The sequence below is a fragment of the Lissotriton helveticus genome, chromosome 10, assembly GCF_964261635.1.
Source record: "Lissotriton helveticus chromosome 10, aLisHel1.1, whole genome shotgun sequence".
In the NCBI taxonomy this organism is placed as follows: Eukaryota; Metazoa; Chordata; class Amphibia; order Caudata; family Salamandridae; genus Lissotriton; species Lissotriton helveticus.
Genome location: NC_136071.1, coordinates 1,107,390,610 through 1,107,403,603, shown reverse-complemented (window position 1 = coordinate 1,107,403,603; position 12,994 = coordinate 1,107,390,610). Strand labels below are relative to the sequence as shown.

At 44.9% G+C, this 12,994-nt stretch overlaps 1 protein-coding gene across 2 annotated transcripts in view; it reads left to right on the top strand.

Annotated features, from left to right (window-relative positions):
- DNAJC13 (DnaJ heat shock protein family (Hsp40) member C13) overlaps positions 1-12,994 on the top strand; it is a 1,517,524-nt gene that overhangs the window by 176,643 nt on the left and 1,327,887 nt on the right. The window lies entirely within an intron of this gene.

Genomic DNA, 12,994 nt, shown 5'->3' with positions numbered 1-12,994 from the left:
CAACTAGAAAGAAATCTGACATCAATTTATAGAAATAAAGCAGCTCTTAATATACATTAAGGTACCAAAACAAAATCAATCCGATAATTATAAACTGAGTTATGGATTTGCAAAATAAATCAGTGCTTAACAGTACTTCAAACCTATGTCATTGCGGTCAATTGTAAAAAGCACCGGTGACAATTGGTCACTTGCAGGTCGAGTTGTATGGAACCCAAGGAGGATAAAGATGAGGCGGGTCCCAGGACCAAGCCATAACAGTCAGTTCGATTTTACCTGGCTCGAGAAGCCCTGGTGCAGAATTGTCCTGGCTCTCCTTGGTGCTGAAGCAGGCGCAGGTCGGGAACTGGGTGCAAAAAGTCGACAGCAAAGCCACTACTGACATTGGGTAAAGGTTTTGCGATGTTCCATCGAGATGTAGTGTCGAGTAAAGGTGGTGGTTGCCGGACTGGCGACTAACAAGGCTTGGCAGTTGTAAGGTCAGCAGAAAGTCTTTTCGACCTCTGGCGGTCCAGACCAGAGAAACAGTAGCCGTCTGAAACTTGTTTGAAGTCAGGACTATGTTTACCACAATGCACTGGGCCATCCACTTTTGGGCGATGCCCTGGAGGGCCCAGTGGCCAGCGATTCCTTGATTTTGGTACATAGTTTTTACCTATGGTGTGTCACCAGTCCAGGGGAGTCTCGAGTTGCCTATGGCCCTCAAAGGGGTTCCTTGGTCTGGTAGAACCAAGCTTTGGTCCAGGATGAGTCGCAGTTGTGCAGCTCCAGGAAGGTTGACAAAGGTGCAGAGCATCACACCTTTAATTTGCGCAGCTCCTGTTGTTGTAGACTCTGATTTCTTCTGTCCTTTGTTACCGGTCAGATCAGAAATTAGGTTCTGTTATCAGGGGTAACCCTTAAATCCTGGATTTATGGGTGTTAGGGGTTTGGTACAAGTGGCCAATGAACTACTAGCCATATCGGCTAATCCGCCCCTGAGGTGACCACATCCGGGGGTATGTGTCACCTTTTCTACCTAGAACCCTCTATTCTACCATTTTTAGGTCGAGCTAGACGTGCAAGCAATGCGAAGCATTGCTTGCTGTCTGCTCGAAACCTATTGATGTCCGTTTCTGGGAATGTAGACACGAGATGGGCACGAGCGCAGATTTCACCTCGTGGGCGCGCACGGCGCCGTGCCCATCTCCTGCCTCATATTCCCTTGCGCAAACACACACACAGCCACACTCACGCATGCGCACATACACAGCCACACGCACACTGCATACACACACGCACCCCTCCTTAAACAGACACTCGCGCGCACAGACACACACGTGCGCACAGACACACACGTGCGCACAGACACACACGTGCGCACAGACACACACGTGCGCACAGACACACACGTGCGCACAGACACACACACGTGCGCACAGACACACACACGTGCGCACAGACACACACACACGTGCGCACAGACACACACGCGCGCACAGACACACACGCGCGCACAGACACACACGCGCGCACAGACACACACGCGCGCACAGACACACACGCGCGCACAGACACACACGCGCGCACAGACACACACGCGCGCACAGACACACACGCGCGCACAGACACACACGCGCGCACAGACACACGCGAACAGACACACGCGAACAGACACACGCGAACAGACACAATCGAACAGACACACTCGAACAGACACACTCGAACAGACACACTCGAACAGACACACTCGAACAGACACACTCGAACAGACACACTCGAACAGACACACTCGAACAGACACACTCGAACAGACACACTCGAACAGACACACTCGAACAGACACACTCGAACAGACACACTCGAACAGACACACTCGAACAGACACACTCGAACACCCCCACCCTCACCCCCACCCCCACCCTCACCCCCCGGGCTCCTCTCCCCTTAGGCATGGGAGCCCCTTTCCGATGTTCTTCACGACGGGACTTCAGCTGCCGGACCTGGTAGGGCGGGGGCTGCCCGCGCATGCGCGGCATTTCTAACCGGGGCTCTTCAGAATGAAAGTTAGAAGTGCCGCGCATGCGCGGGCAGCCCCTGCCCTACCAGGTCTCGTCACAGAACATTTAATACCTTCAGTGCATAACCCGTGAGGCCGTTTTACTACCCTAATTTCTACGCTATGTCTAATGCTTTTTTGTTTTATTTTCATTTCGCGGGCGATTTTTTTTTTTGCGGCCGCCAATGCTTGTTTGACTCGTTTTCCCTAGGGGAGGAGGCAATAAATCAGCGACTACGGTGGTTTGGGGCATTTCCGCTCCAATCTTTGCGTTGATTTTTTATTTTGTCACACCGTGTGTGCAGTACATTCAACTAACGTGTGTGGAAACTAAATACCTGGCTGTCTGTTTTGAACTGTCTCCCCTTACAGTGACAGCCACTATACCAAACCCGTGTGCTTCCTATATGCAGGCATTCAACACAGACCATCCTGTACTCCAGCGAGCCTGCACATATGCAGTCACCACTTGCTACCGCATGGCCACACGGGGATTCTGCCGTCTCCGTACTTGACTCCGCTTCTATCCACCTGGTCTCAAAGTATGTTAGTGTTCGGTTTACTTTATGTTTACATGTTGGGTACTTTGTTCCTTTATGGAACTCCTGTGGGACGTGGCATGGAGGGTCCCTCGTGGTGGTTCCAGCAGTTGTCGTTGGAGCAGCTGCGAGGGAGTGTCGTGTGCATACATGCCAGTGTGCTGCCCTGACTACCGTACTAATAAACCTCCCTCTACTCAACATTTCCTGGCTGCGTGGTACCTTCACTCTCGTGGGAGTAAACCCCACAGTCGGCTTACAGCAATTACCACCCCGATGTTTCTCCCATACTCAAGCCACCGGCGGGTGTGCTTTGTATCCCCGCTTCTTCGATTCGTCTTGTCTTTAAACCACGTCTGCACACCTTGCTGCCCTTGTTTGTATTCCCCAGTCACGAACATGCTGCCTCACACTCGGGCAAGCACGCCCCCACCCTCTTTCACTTTGTGCTGGACGCAATAACAGCCTTCTGTAGGGTTCTGGCACTACACGCTTCTTGTCTGCTCAGAACGGTGTAGGGGCTTGTATTGCCTCCTCAAGCGAGCTTCTGGAATCCACTTCATGCACTCCCATTGGTGGAGTTGAATGATAGTGATTGACAGGCAACCATTAAGGTCAAGTCTTAATCTCTGGTTTTACGTAGGAAAATGTCTGCTTTGTGATAATGAAATGGTTGTTTCGATAAGACTCGGCCTGCTACATTACATAGTTAGTTTCATAAAGCTCACAATCACTACACCCTGTCTTCTGGGCGCTAACATCAGCCTAACTATTATCTACTTAGGGACCGGAAAAGGTATTCTGCCGTAATTTCAGAAAGCTGGTTACCTCTTCAAGTTATTTTCCAAATCGCTGTGCATGAAATGACACTTTAACCAGTGGTGGAAGTCCTTTTCAGGGTTTATGAAAATAACCACTTGTAACCCAAAAGTGAGACAAAATGTTAAACGTTTAAGAAAAGCAAGTCGCCATTTGAGGCATTTGGTTACGCTCTGAGCACACTACATATTTAATCACACACAAGTGTATTTTTAATCTATTCATTGACAGGGCAAGTGTAGTAAAATTGCAATTAATTGAAGACACACTTAGGACGTCGTAAAACATGACGAATCCCTGTCTCCCTCTGCTCGTGATCTAAACTGCTGTTTGCTCTTTATTTCTCCTTCCTTTCTCTTAATTGTGAGTAATGGCGGACATCTGCTGTACTGTGCCCCCTTTCCTGCCTTCGTCCCTATTAAGCCCCTTCCTCTAATGCTTCTACCACCTTTGCCTGTTTATGGGGGACAAACTTGTGTGCTTCCGGTCCCCCGGTTGGTTTCTGCCCACTCTCCAGTCGCCTAGGTCTGGATTACACTCTACTTCCTGTCCTTTGAGCATACCCCGGTTAGGATAGGAAGAGACTTACTGCACAACCTCTTGTTACCTTTCTTCTACCAACTGTTTGCCTTTACCAGAGTGAGTGCTACTGGGAGGCCACATACATCCATCTATGGTTCCACCGATACAGCTTTCTATATAACTTGTGTTCACCACAAAAGCTCCGTGGGCCAATGCCTACCTGCTTTGCACACCCGTACAATAATGAGGCCTTCTGTATCACTCTCTCCTGCCCCTTCCCTGTCTTGGCCTCTCCGCTCTTCCTCTGTTTCCGTCTCACTCTCTCCTGCCCCTTCACTGTCTTGGCCTCTCCACTCTTCCTCTATTTCTGTTTCACTCTCTCCTGCCCCTTCACTGTCTTGGCCTCTCCACTCTTCCTCAGTTTCCGTCTCACTCTCTCCTGCCCCTTCACTGTCTTGGCCTCTCCACTCTTCCTCAGTTTCCGCCTCACTCTCTCCTGCCCCTTCACTGTCTTGGCCTCTCCACTCTTCCTCTATTTCTGTCTCACTCTCTCCTGCCCCTTCACTGTCTTGGCCTCTCCACTCTTCCTCTATTTCTGTCTCACTCTCTCCTGCCCCTTCACTGTCTTGGCCTCTCCACTCTTCCTCTATTTATGTCTCACTCTCTCCTGCCCCTTCACTGTCTTGCTTCTGTTTATTGTATTTGCACAAATCTAATATCTTGGTCTATTCCTTTTCAATAATCAGGCATTTTTGCTTATTAGGTGTTTATGTTTTTGATGGGTTTATTTATAGGCACTTTCTATCTATCGCCCTCACTCTATCTATCGCCCTCACTCTATCTATCGCCCTCACTCTATCTATCGCCCTCACTCTATCTATCTATCGCCCTCACTCTATCTATCTATCGCCCTCACACTATCTATCTATCGCACTCACTCTATCTATCTATCGCACTCACTCTATCTATCGCACTCACTCTATCTATCTATCGCACTCACTTTATCTATCTATCGCACTCACTCTATCTATCGCACTCACTCAGCACCACCACTCAGGGGCACCACAGCATCAATCTGTGAAACCATTCAACAACAACTGGTTCAAATATGTTATCTCAATGTCTCAAACTTTATTACAAATGTCACAAAAAGATGTTAATATTTCACTTCTGTTCTTGGATTTTCGTCACAATAAAATACACTTAACACAATCTTCACAAAAGTTATTTACAAAAGTTTAAGCTATTGCTATTATAAATTACAATAACTTTTATTTAAGTATTAATTATTTTAAAAAAATTAAAAGCCATTGTTATTTGTAATAGCTATACTTCTAAGTCACGTAAATACAACACATATTGCATTACAAATGCTATAGGTGTCACATTTGCGAAAGTTATAACTATTGGCATTGTAAATGGCAAAGCTATTAATTTAGCTATTTTCAAAACCAACACAGAAATAAAAAAATGCCATTTACAATAGCAATAGCTCAAAATTTCCTAATGCGAGACCTATTGCATTGCAAATGCTTGTTAAAAATAGCAGACCTCTTCCTCAGCTGTACAGACCAGGTAGCCCACCCTAGAGATGTGGCTAGCTTTTTGGGTGTGTACACCGCCTGAATGCTTCATTTTACTGCCTACCTGGATGCAGATATGCTTTGTGGCATGGGGAAAGCTGTTTAGTCTTTTGGGAGGCAGCCTGTGTGCATATCACAGGCGGTGAAGGCTTTGAAGTTCACCCCCTTGATGTGTCTTTTCTCTAGCCATCCTGTCAGGGAGGGATGTATGACCATGTTCCCTTCCAGGCCATTGTCTTTGACTCCTGCGAGAGTTCACATCTCTTGGCAGTGGGTCAGATGCCTGGCTTGGGGGCAGCAGCTGGGGGCTGTCAGCCAGAGCACAGGAAAGGCTGGGGCAACCAGGTGAGCAACCTCTAAGGTAGCCACCTGGGTGCATGCCACATCATCCTCGACATGAGATTTGTGTCAGGTGTGACTAGGCATGTTGTTTGCTACCAAACATCACAAATTTCAGCCTCTACCATAATAGAGCTGGTGACCTTAAGTTTGCCCACGTGCCAGCCCTTGTTATCCTATGGACCGCCTATCACTTATAGTAACTTCTAATGGTAAAGACCACTATAGGGACATATAAGCTTGCACTTCTATGTCCACACATTTAATATGATGATGTCTGCTGGGCTCACAAGGCCTTCCTTAGTGGTGACTTGCATATAATAAAAATAGTGAATTGACTCTGCCACACATGCAGAGGGCAAAGTCGAGTTCGAGCAGTTTGCACTGCTCCTGCAGTCTGTAATGATGAACCTAAAAGTGGTCCTAGACCTATAGTTAACACTCAAAATAAATCAATTATTTGAAAAGATATTATTACATAGGAATTAATCCTGAGCAGAAAAAGGAAATGTTCTTGTCTATGCATATATATACAATGTACCCATCAAATGTTCCAAAAGATGCTCATATCGAACATCAACATTTATTAAATATTTACAATTGCATAAAAAATCCTTTGTACATACATCAAGAAAGAAAGGACTGATAGAAAGATTAGATAATTCACATTAGAGAAATAACCTTTATTTCTCTAATGTGAATTATCTAATCTTTCTATCAGTCCTTTCTTTCACACGAGCACTTTCTTTGCACCTTACTACTGCGCCTGGCAGTATTTTTCTTGATGTATGTACAAAGGATTTTTTATGCAATTGTAAATATTTAATAAATGTTGATGTTCGATATGAGCATCTTTTGGAACATTTGATGGGTACATTGTATATATATGCATAGACAAGAACATTTCCTTTTTCTGCTCAGGATAAATTCCTATGTAATAATATCTTTTCAAATAATTGATTTATTTTGAGTGTTAACTATAGGTCTAGGACCACTTTTATGTTTATCATTTGATACCCAGGTCTTGTGACTATTTTGGGCGATACCCCATTTTCTTAATGCCTGCAGTCTGTAATGGCAGGACTGCTGTCAGTAGTTTACTTGGGTCACTCAGGGTGGCGCAAACAGTGCTTCAGGCCCTGGTTACCCGTTTAACACCCATACCCTGGGTACCAATGGCACCATATACTAGGGACTTCTAAGGGGGTTGAAGTCCTTACCAATTGGGGTTACAAATTCACACATCAGTTTTGGGGAGAGAGCACTTGTACTGGGGCCTGGGAGGCAGGCATCAGTGCACTTTCAGACTCTGAACCATTAGCCTTGGAGCAAAAAGGGACGGAGTGACCATACAAAAAGGGACTTTACTACTATAGGCTTTCCAATCTAGCCATTTTGTGCACCCTCATTTTCTTCCTCACTCTCTACCTCTTTGTCCCTCTCTTTCCAGTCCACACTTCGCCACTAATTTCCCTAAACTTCCTTTAGTGGATAAACTGTTTTGCTCCCTTTAATGACTTTCCAGTTTGTACAGCCTTACCAACACAGAGTCCATTAAAATAAACTGTGTGATTCAGATTTTCCTGAAAGGAGGCCACTAGGGTACTACTAAATCCATGTCATAGAAAGTCTTGTATTACAATTTCTGAATGTGGTTGTCTTCGTCTTGGTGCCTGAACCTGTTTTGGTCCCAGTTCGTCACAGGATTAAGAAAGTTGTCCCCAATGGGCGCAGCATAAGGGACTAAATAGGAAGGACATTTCAGCTGCACTCTTTTTTTTTTTTTAACACAGATGTTTAGAATTCGTAAAAGAAACACAAGTCTTTGATAAAAATGATTTTATATATATATATGTGTGTGTGTGTGTGTGTGTATATGGGTATATATATGTGTGTGTATATATGTATATATATGTATGTATATATATAATCTCACACTCCCTTCTCATGGAAGGGACACAGCCGCACTCACAACAATGTAGTTCCATTTTTATTATTTACGATGTAGGCATTCCGGACGCGTTTTGGTCTACAAGACCTTTTTTCGAAGGTAAGCCTCGGCATCTGTCAGGGAACACACCCTTCAGTCACATGCTTCCATTTAATAGTTTTTGCCCTCTAGTGGACGCCCATATGGGACCCTTTCCCACTGCATGCTGGTACTTGTGGTGCGCTCCCCCTTGATCAAACCCTCTAGTGGGTGATGCCACATTATTTCATGATTTATTTGTTTTTGCTCGCCGTTGCTCCGTCGTATTTCCACTTTTAAGAAATCACAGAGTCCATACCAAAGGCGTTCTTTGGCTGCAACCACTGTCCATGTTCGCTTTTTGCGGTCTACAAAGATGGTTCATACATATATGTGTGTGTGTGTGTGTATGTGTGTATATATTTTATGTGCCTCCAATGTCCAGGAACACTCAGACGCTCCAGGATGCTTAGTAAAGATTTAATGAGCTTGGTGTAGCCTCAACAATGCATTTCGGGTGTACCTTGTTCAGAGTATGGCGACGAGGCTTACTTGGCCTTTTTAAATCAGAGGGTGGCTGCCATTTGTAAATGCTTTCATTGATATGGTGGTATTCAAGTTATATATATATATATATATATATATATATATATATATATATATATATATATAATAGTGTGATGCAAACACCAAATTCGAGAGATTATTTACATTTTTGATAATAAACCACTCGGTTATTAAACTCCTTGTGAATACAATTTACTCCATTCATATGTTTAACAGTGTAATGTAGATACCACGTAAACAAGTTTGCTTCCATTTTTGACAGCAAATGATAAAGATTAATACAATTATTTGAATAGCAACGCTTTCCAAAATAGCATGTGAACGCAACAATATTTGATCAATACGTCCCCTAACATTGTGTTAATTATAATGATCATAGTGGGAACCTTGGACACATAATGTATGCTGTGAGATATATTGTAGGAGGGCGGATGCCTGACTATGGTTACCCCAAACTTTTTGCCTAGTGTTTAGCTGGTTTTCGACTTAGCCTCGGGCCCTGATTAGCAGGATCCCAGGCCAACTATCTGCTCTCTTAAAATGGACTCCATGCACCCTAGGTGCATAACCAATTTGGTAATGGACACCTTGTCAGCCCCTGTACAGTGCACTATAGGTGCCCAGGGCATAGGTGCATCCAAGGCCTACCAGGGGCTGCAGCATATCTTTTGCCACCCCTGGCTGGTACTTAAATCGACACAACTGGCTGATCCCTCAGCTGGGGCAAGGTGGTGTAATCACCCCTTGCTTAGATATAGTATACCTATATCTAAACCTATATCTGGACACATATATACCTATAAGTCACTCCTATGGCAGGCCTTAACAATCCTGGAGGCAGAGTGCTTGGTTTTATGTGAGATGGTGCTCTAGCATGAGCTGAGCCCGTCTGCAGTGTTGGGACCAATTCCTTAATGCTGTTCCAGTGATACTGCCATACCATATACTCTTAAGTGCATTATAATCCTCGCGGTTAATGCTAACGTTGGTTTGGCTTTATCAAAACATGTCGTGTTTGGTGTCATACACTTTGGAATACTACCCCCTCGCCATTTCTGGCGACGGGGGTAGCATTCCACCCTTCTAGAGGGAGAAGACATGTTACTTTACTGAAAACGCGGTTAATCCTAACCAGAGCCCCAGCACCACAAAATGGATGCTGCTTCCACAGACACGAGTCTGGCCTCCTGCTGCTGACCGAAACTCGGCAGAGGAGGCTTGATCAAAGGATCTCCTGTCACAGGGAGGTGTCACACCACCCCAGACAGGAGATAGTGGATTGTAGCAGGGAGGGTTGAAAGAAACTAGACACTGCCTGGGGCGCACAAGGTGTCCCTGGGCAGATTCCAGTCAAACCGGTTCTGGGGCCATCCAGCCCCAGTCCTGGCGCGAAACTGGACAAAGGGAAAGGGGTGTAACCACCCCCTTCCCAGGTCCCACCCATAGGAGGGACCTAGCAGGTAATGCAGCCCCCAGATTTGGAATATAGGTGGGAGCAGTTCCAATGCACATCAGATTGTCCTGACTGAAACTTATGAAACGAAACTCTGGACCCTTCGACATCCCACTCGACGTGGAAGACTGAAGAATCTCCCTTGTGGTCAAGGAGTGACCACCCTGTGTAAACCGGCACCATCCAGCACCTCGACGTTTGCTTTGTTGCAGTTCCCGCCGGAACTCGAGCGACAGAGACTGACAAGAGCCAGCTAACCTGACTTCCAACAGCCCGATCCACAGTCCATGCAGAGCTGGGACCCGTGGAGGCGACCTGAAGCGTGGGAGCGGCCATCTTGAATAAACCACGAAGCGCTGACCGTGCAGTACCCGAGGCTCCTTCGAAGCTGTGCATTGGAGTTTGAGAAGCTCCAGCCCCGAGCAGATTTTGCACCAAAGCTCACCCCTCCACACTCGACGAGTGCTGCGTGGGGCCCTTTTGCATTTTCCTGCTCGACGCGTTGGTCCGGTCGCTTGCCCGTTGGCTAGTGGCCCCAGAACCGACGAACCTTCAAACTTGAACAGCTAGTCTGGTTGCTCCAGACTGGCCCTCGCTCCCCTGAAAAGGAGCACCCGCTCAGACCTTGCTGGTCCGAGTGTTAAGCCATCTTCGAATCCTGCGTGGGGTGCTTTTGCCAAGGCTTGTTGACTCCGATCGTGAAGCCGACACCGCCGACAGCGAGAGCCTTCGTGGGACAGCTCGTGATTCACTCCAGGACATCCTCGGTGCCCCAGAGACCACGTGGCAGCGGAGAGAAGCTACACGACATCGACCTGATTGCGCCCGACATTGCCTGGTTCCTTCCTGGCTCCTTCCTGGTCACTGGCTAGTGACCCAGACTCTTTTCCCTCTGCTTTCAGGTACCCTTCAACTTCGATCCACCCTTGGATCGCACCGGACACTTCTCTTCTGGACGCCTGCAGCATCTTCATCTCCAGGCACCATAGAACTGCGTGACGAAACCCGACACATCTTTGCACCTGTGCACCCGCTTCCTGTGGGTGAGGTAACACTTGAACGCCGATGCTTCTGTAGAGGTTTACACCTCTAGTGTCTAAGTCTAAAGTTTTGTCCTTCTAGTCCAGTCGGAAGACTCTTAAAACTGTAACTCAATAACTTTTACGCACCATTGGCATTGCATTGGTGCAAGCTTGTGCTTTCTGCACTGCACCCGAATCCCGCGGGCTACTCCCGTCCTAACTGTGGTTAGTCCAGTGTAGTCTAAGCGATTCCCAAGGCCCTAGGCCTTACCCCCGATCGATTAGTGATTGTTATACCACTTTTTTGATATATGGTTTGAGTGGCCACCGGCCTCATCCAAAAACGTGCAACTTGTATATGTTATATTGTGCTTTTGTTTAAATGCCTGTGCTTCATTGCTCATAAAGAGTAGTGGGGATTTTTCTGAGAATAAATATATATATTTTTATAATATATAACTTGTGTGGTGTCCTTTCATTTGATATTACAGGATTGTATATGGTAAAACAGCTGGCTTCACATGTCCTCTTGAGTTAAGCCTTTAAGGCTGCTTAGTCCATGCTACCCCTCGGATAGCTTGTCTATAAGGTTGACTTACAACCACCACCATAAGGAACTGTGGACATCATACATCAGGCCAACTTCTCACATATATTCCCTATCATTAGTCCATATCAACCAGTGAGGAAAGGGAGTGGAAGAGCTCAATATCCTCATTGCGTTGTACACTCAGTGCAGTTGTTTGACCTGAGGCACGTGGTGTAGACTGTTGCTGTGAGGGTAAGCGTTGCTATTCAAATAATTGTATTAGTCTTCATCATTTGCTGTCAAACATGAGAGCAACCTTTTGTACCTGGTATCTACATTACATTGTAATACACATATGGATAGATTATATTGCATTCACAAGGATACCTTGGAACCAGTATTGTTTAATAACCTGGTGGTTTGTTGTAAAAAAAATGTGAGTAATCTCTCGAATTTGGTGTTTGTATCACACTATATGTATAACTTGAATACAAATATATCAATTGATTTATTTACATTTACAAATTGCAGCCGCCATCGATCACAATTTCCACTAATCCCTAATCGTATTCCTTTGTTTTTGTTGGGGATCATGGAGATGTAAATTGTGACATCAGCCTTCTATCCCAACCGTGAACAAGGCTACAGTTGAAATGCTTTGGTGAGGCTACATACACCAAGCCACATTAAACCTTTACTAAGCATCCATAAGCGTCTAAATGTTCCTTGATGGAGGGGGCATATGATTGTATATTATGGGCTAGTGGAGCCCGACTGAGACCTCTGTAGCATACAGCCCCTGTTCTCAGGATTTGTCGTTGTGAGAAAGGAAAAAAAGAATGTGTGTGTGTGTGTATATATATATATATATATAACACACGAACACTGCTTTGTGGAAAAATAGCCTTCATTTCATTTCAAAAAGGCAAAACACTTATATATAAACTATATATATATATATATATATATATATATATATATATATATATATATATATATATATATATATATATATATATATATATATATATATATATTGGATATGATAGTGTGTGATTAAAAAAAAAATGAGCTGATGCGTCAAGCAGGTTAAGAGAAAAGTGCGAAGGATATAAATTCTGGTTTCATTCTGTACATTATAAATGACGCTTACACTTCTGTACTCCCTTTCCATGTTCAAATGGCAGAATCGTTTGGCCTCCATAAATGCTCTTAATTTTAATGAAAGCTCCGCCAGCATTTTTGCAGATAATGTAGCTGCTGCTGAATAATTTAGTTATTGAACTGCTATTTTATTCATGATCATTATTTTTGTTTTACAACGGTCTGCCTTTCGCCCTTATACACATCTGTGTTAACTGATACATGATGCAAAATCCGGTACAACAAATCTGATTTTTTTTGTTTTCATGTTCATTTACTTGTAATATATTTCAGAACTATTAGAATTGCGTTTGGATTTTCTGCTTGTCTTATGTTGTCCTAATTGATGTGTTTTTGTATTGTCTATGTATTATATTTTCATGCATGGGTTATATTATGTTGCATTTCTGTGCACTTGGAAAGTGAAGGAAAACAGTGTATCACACCTCCTTAAGCCAGTGCCTTTGAGGT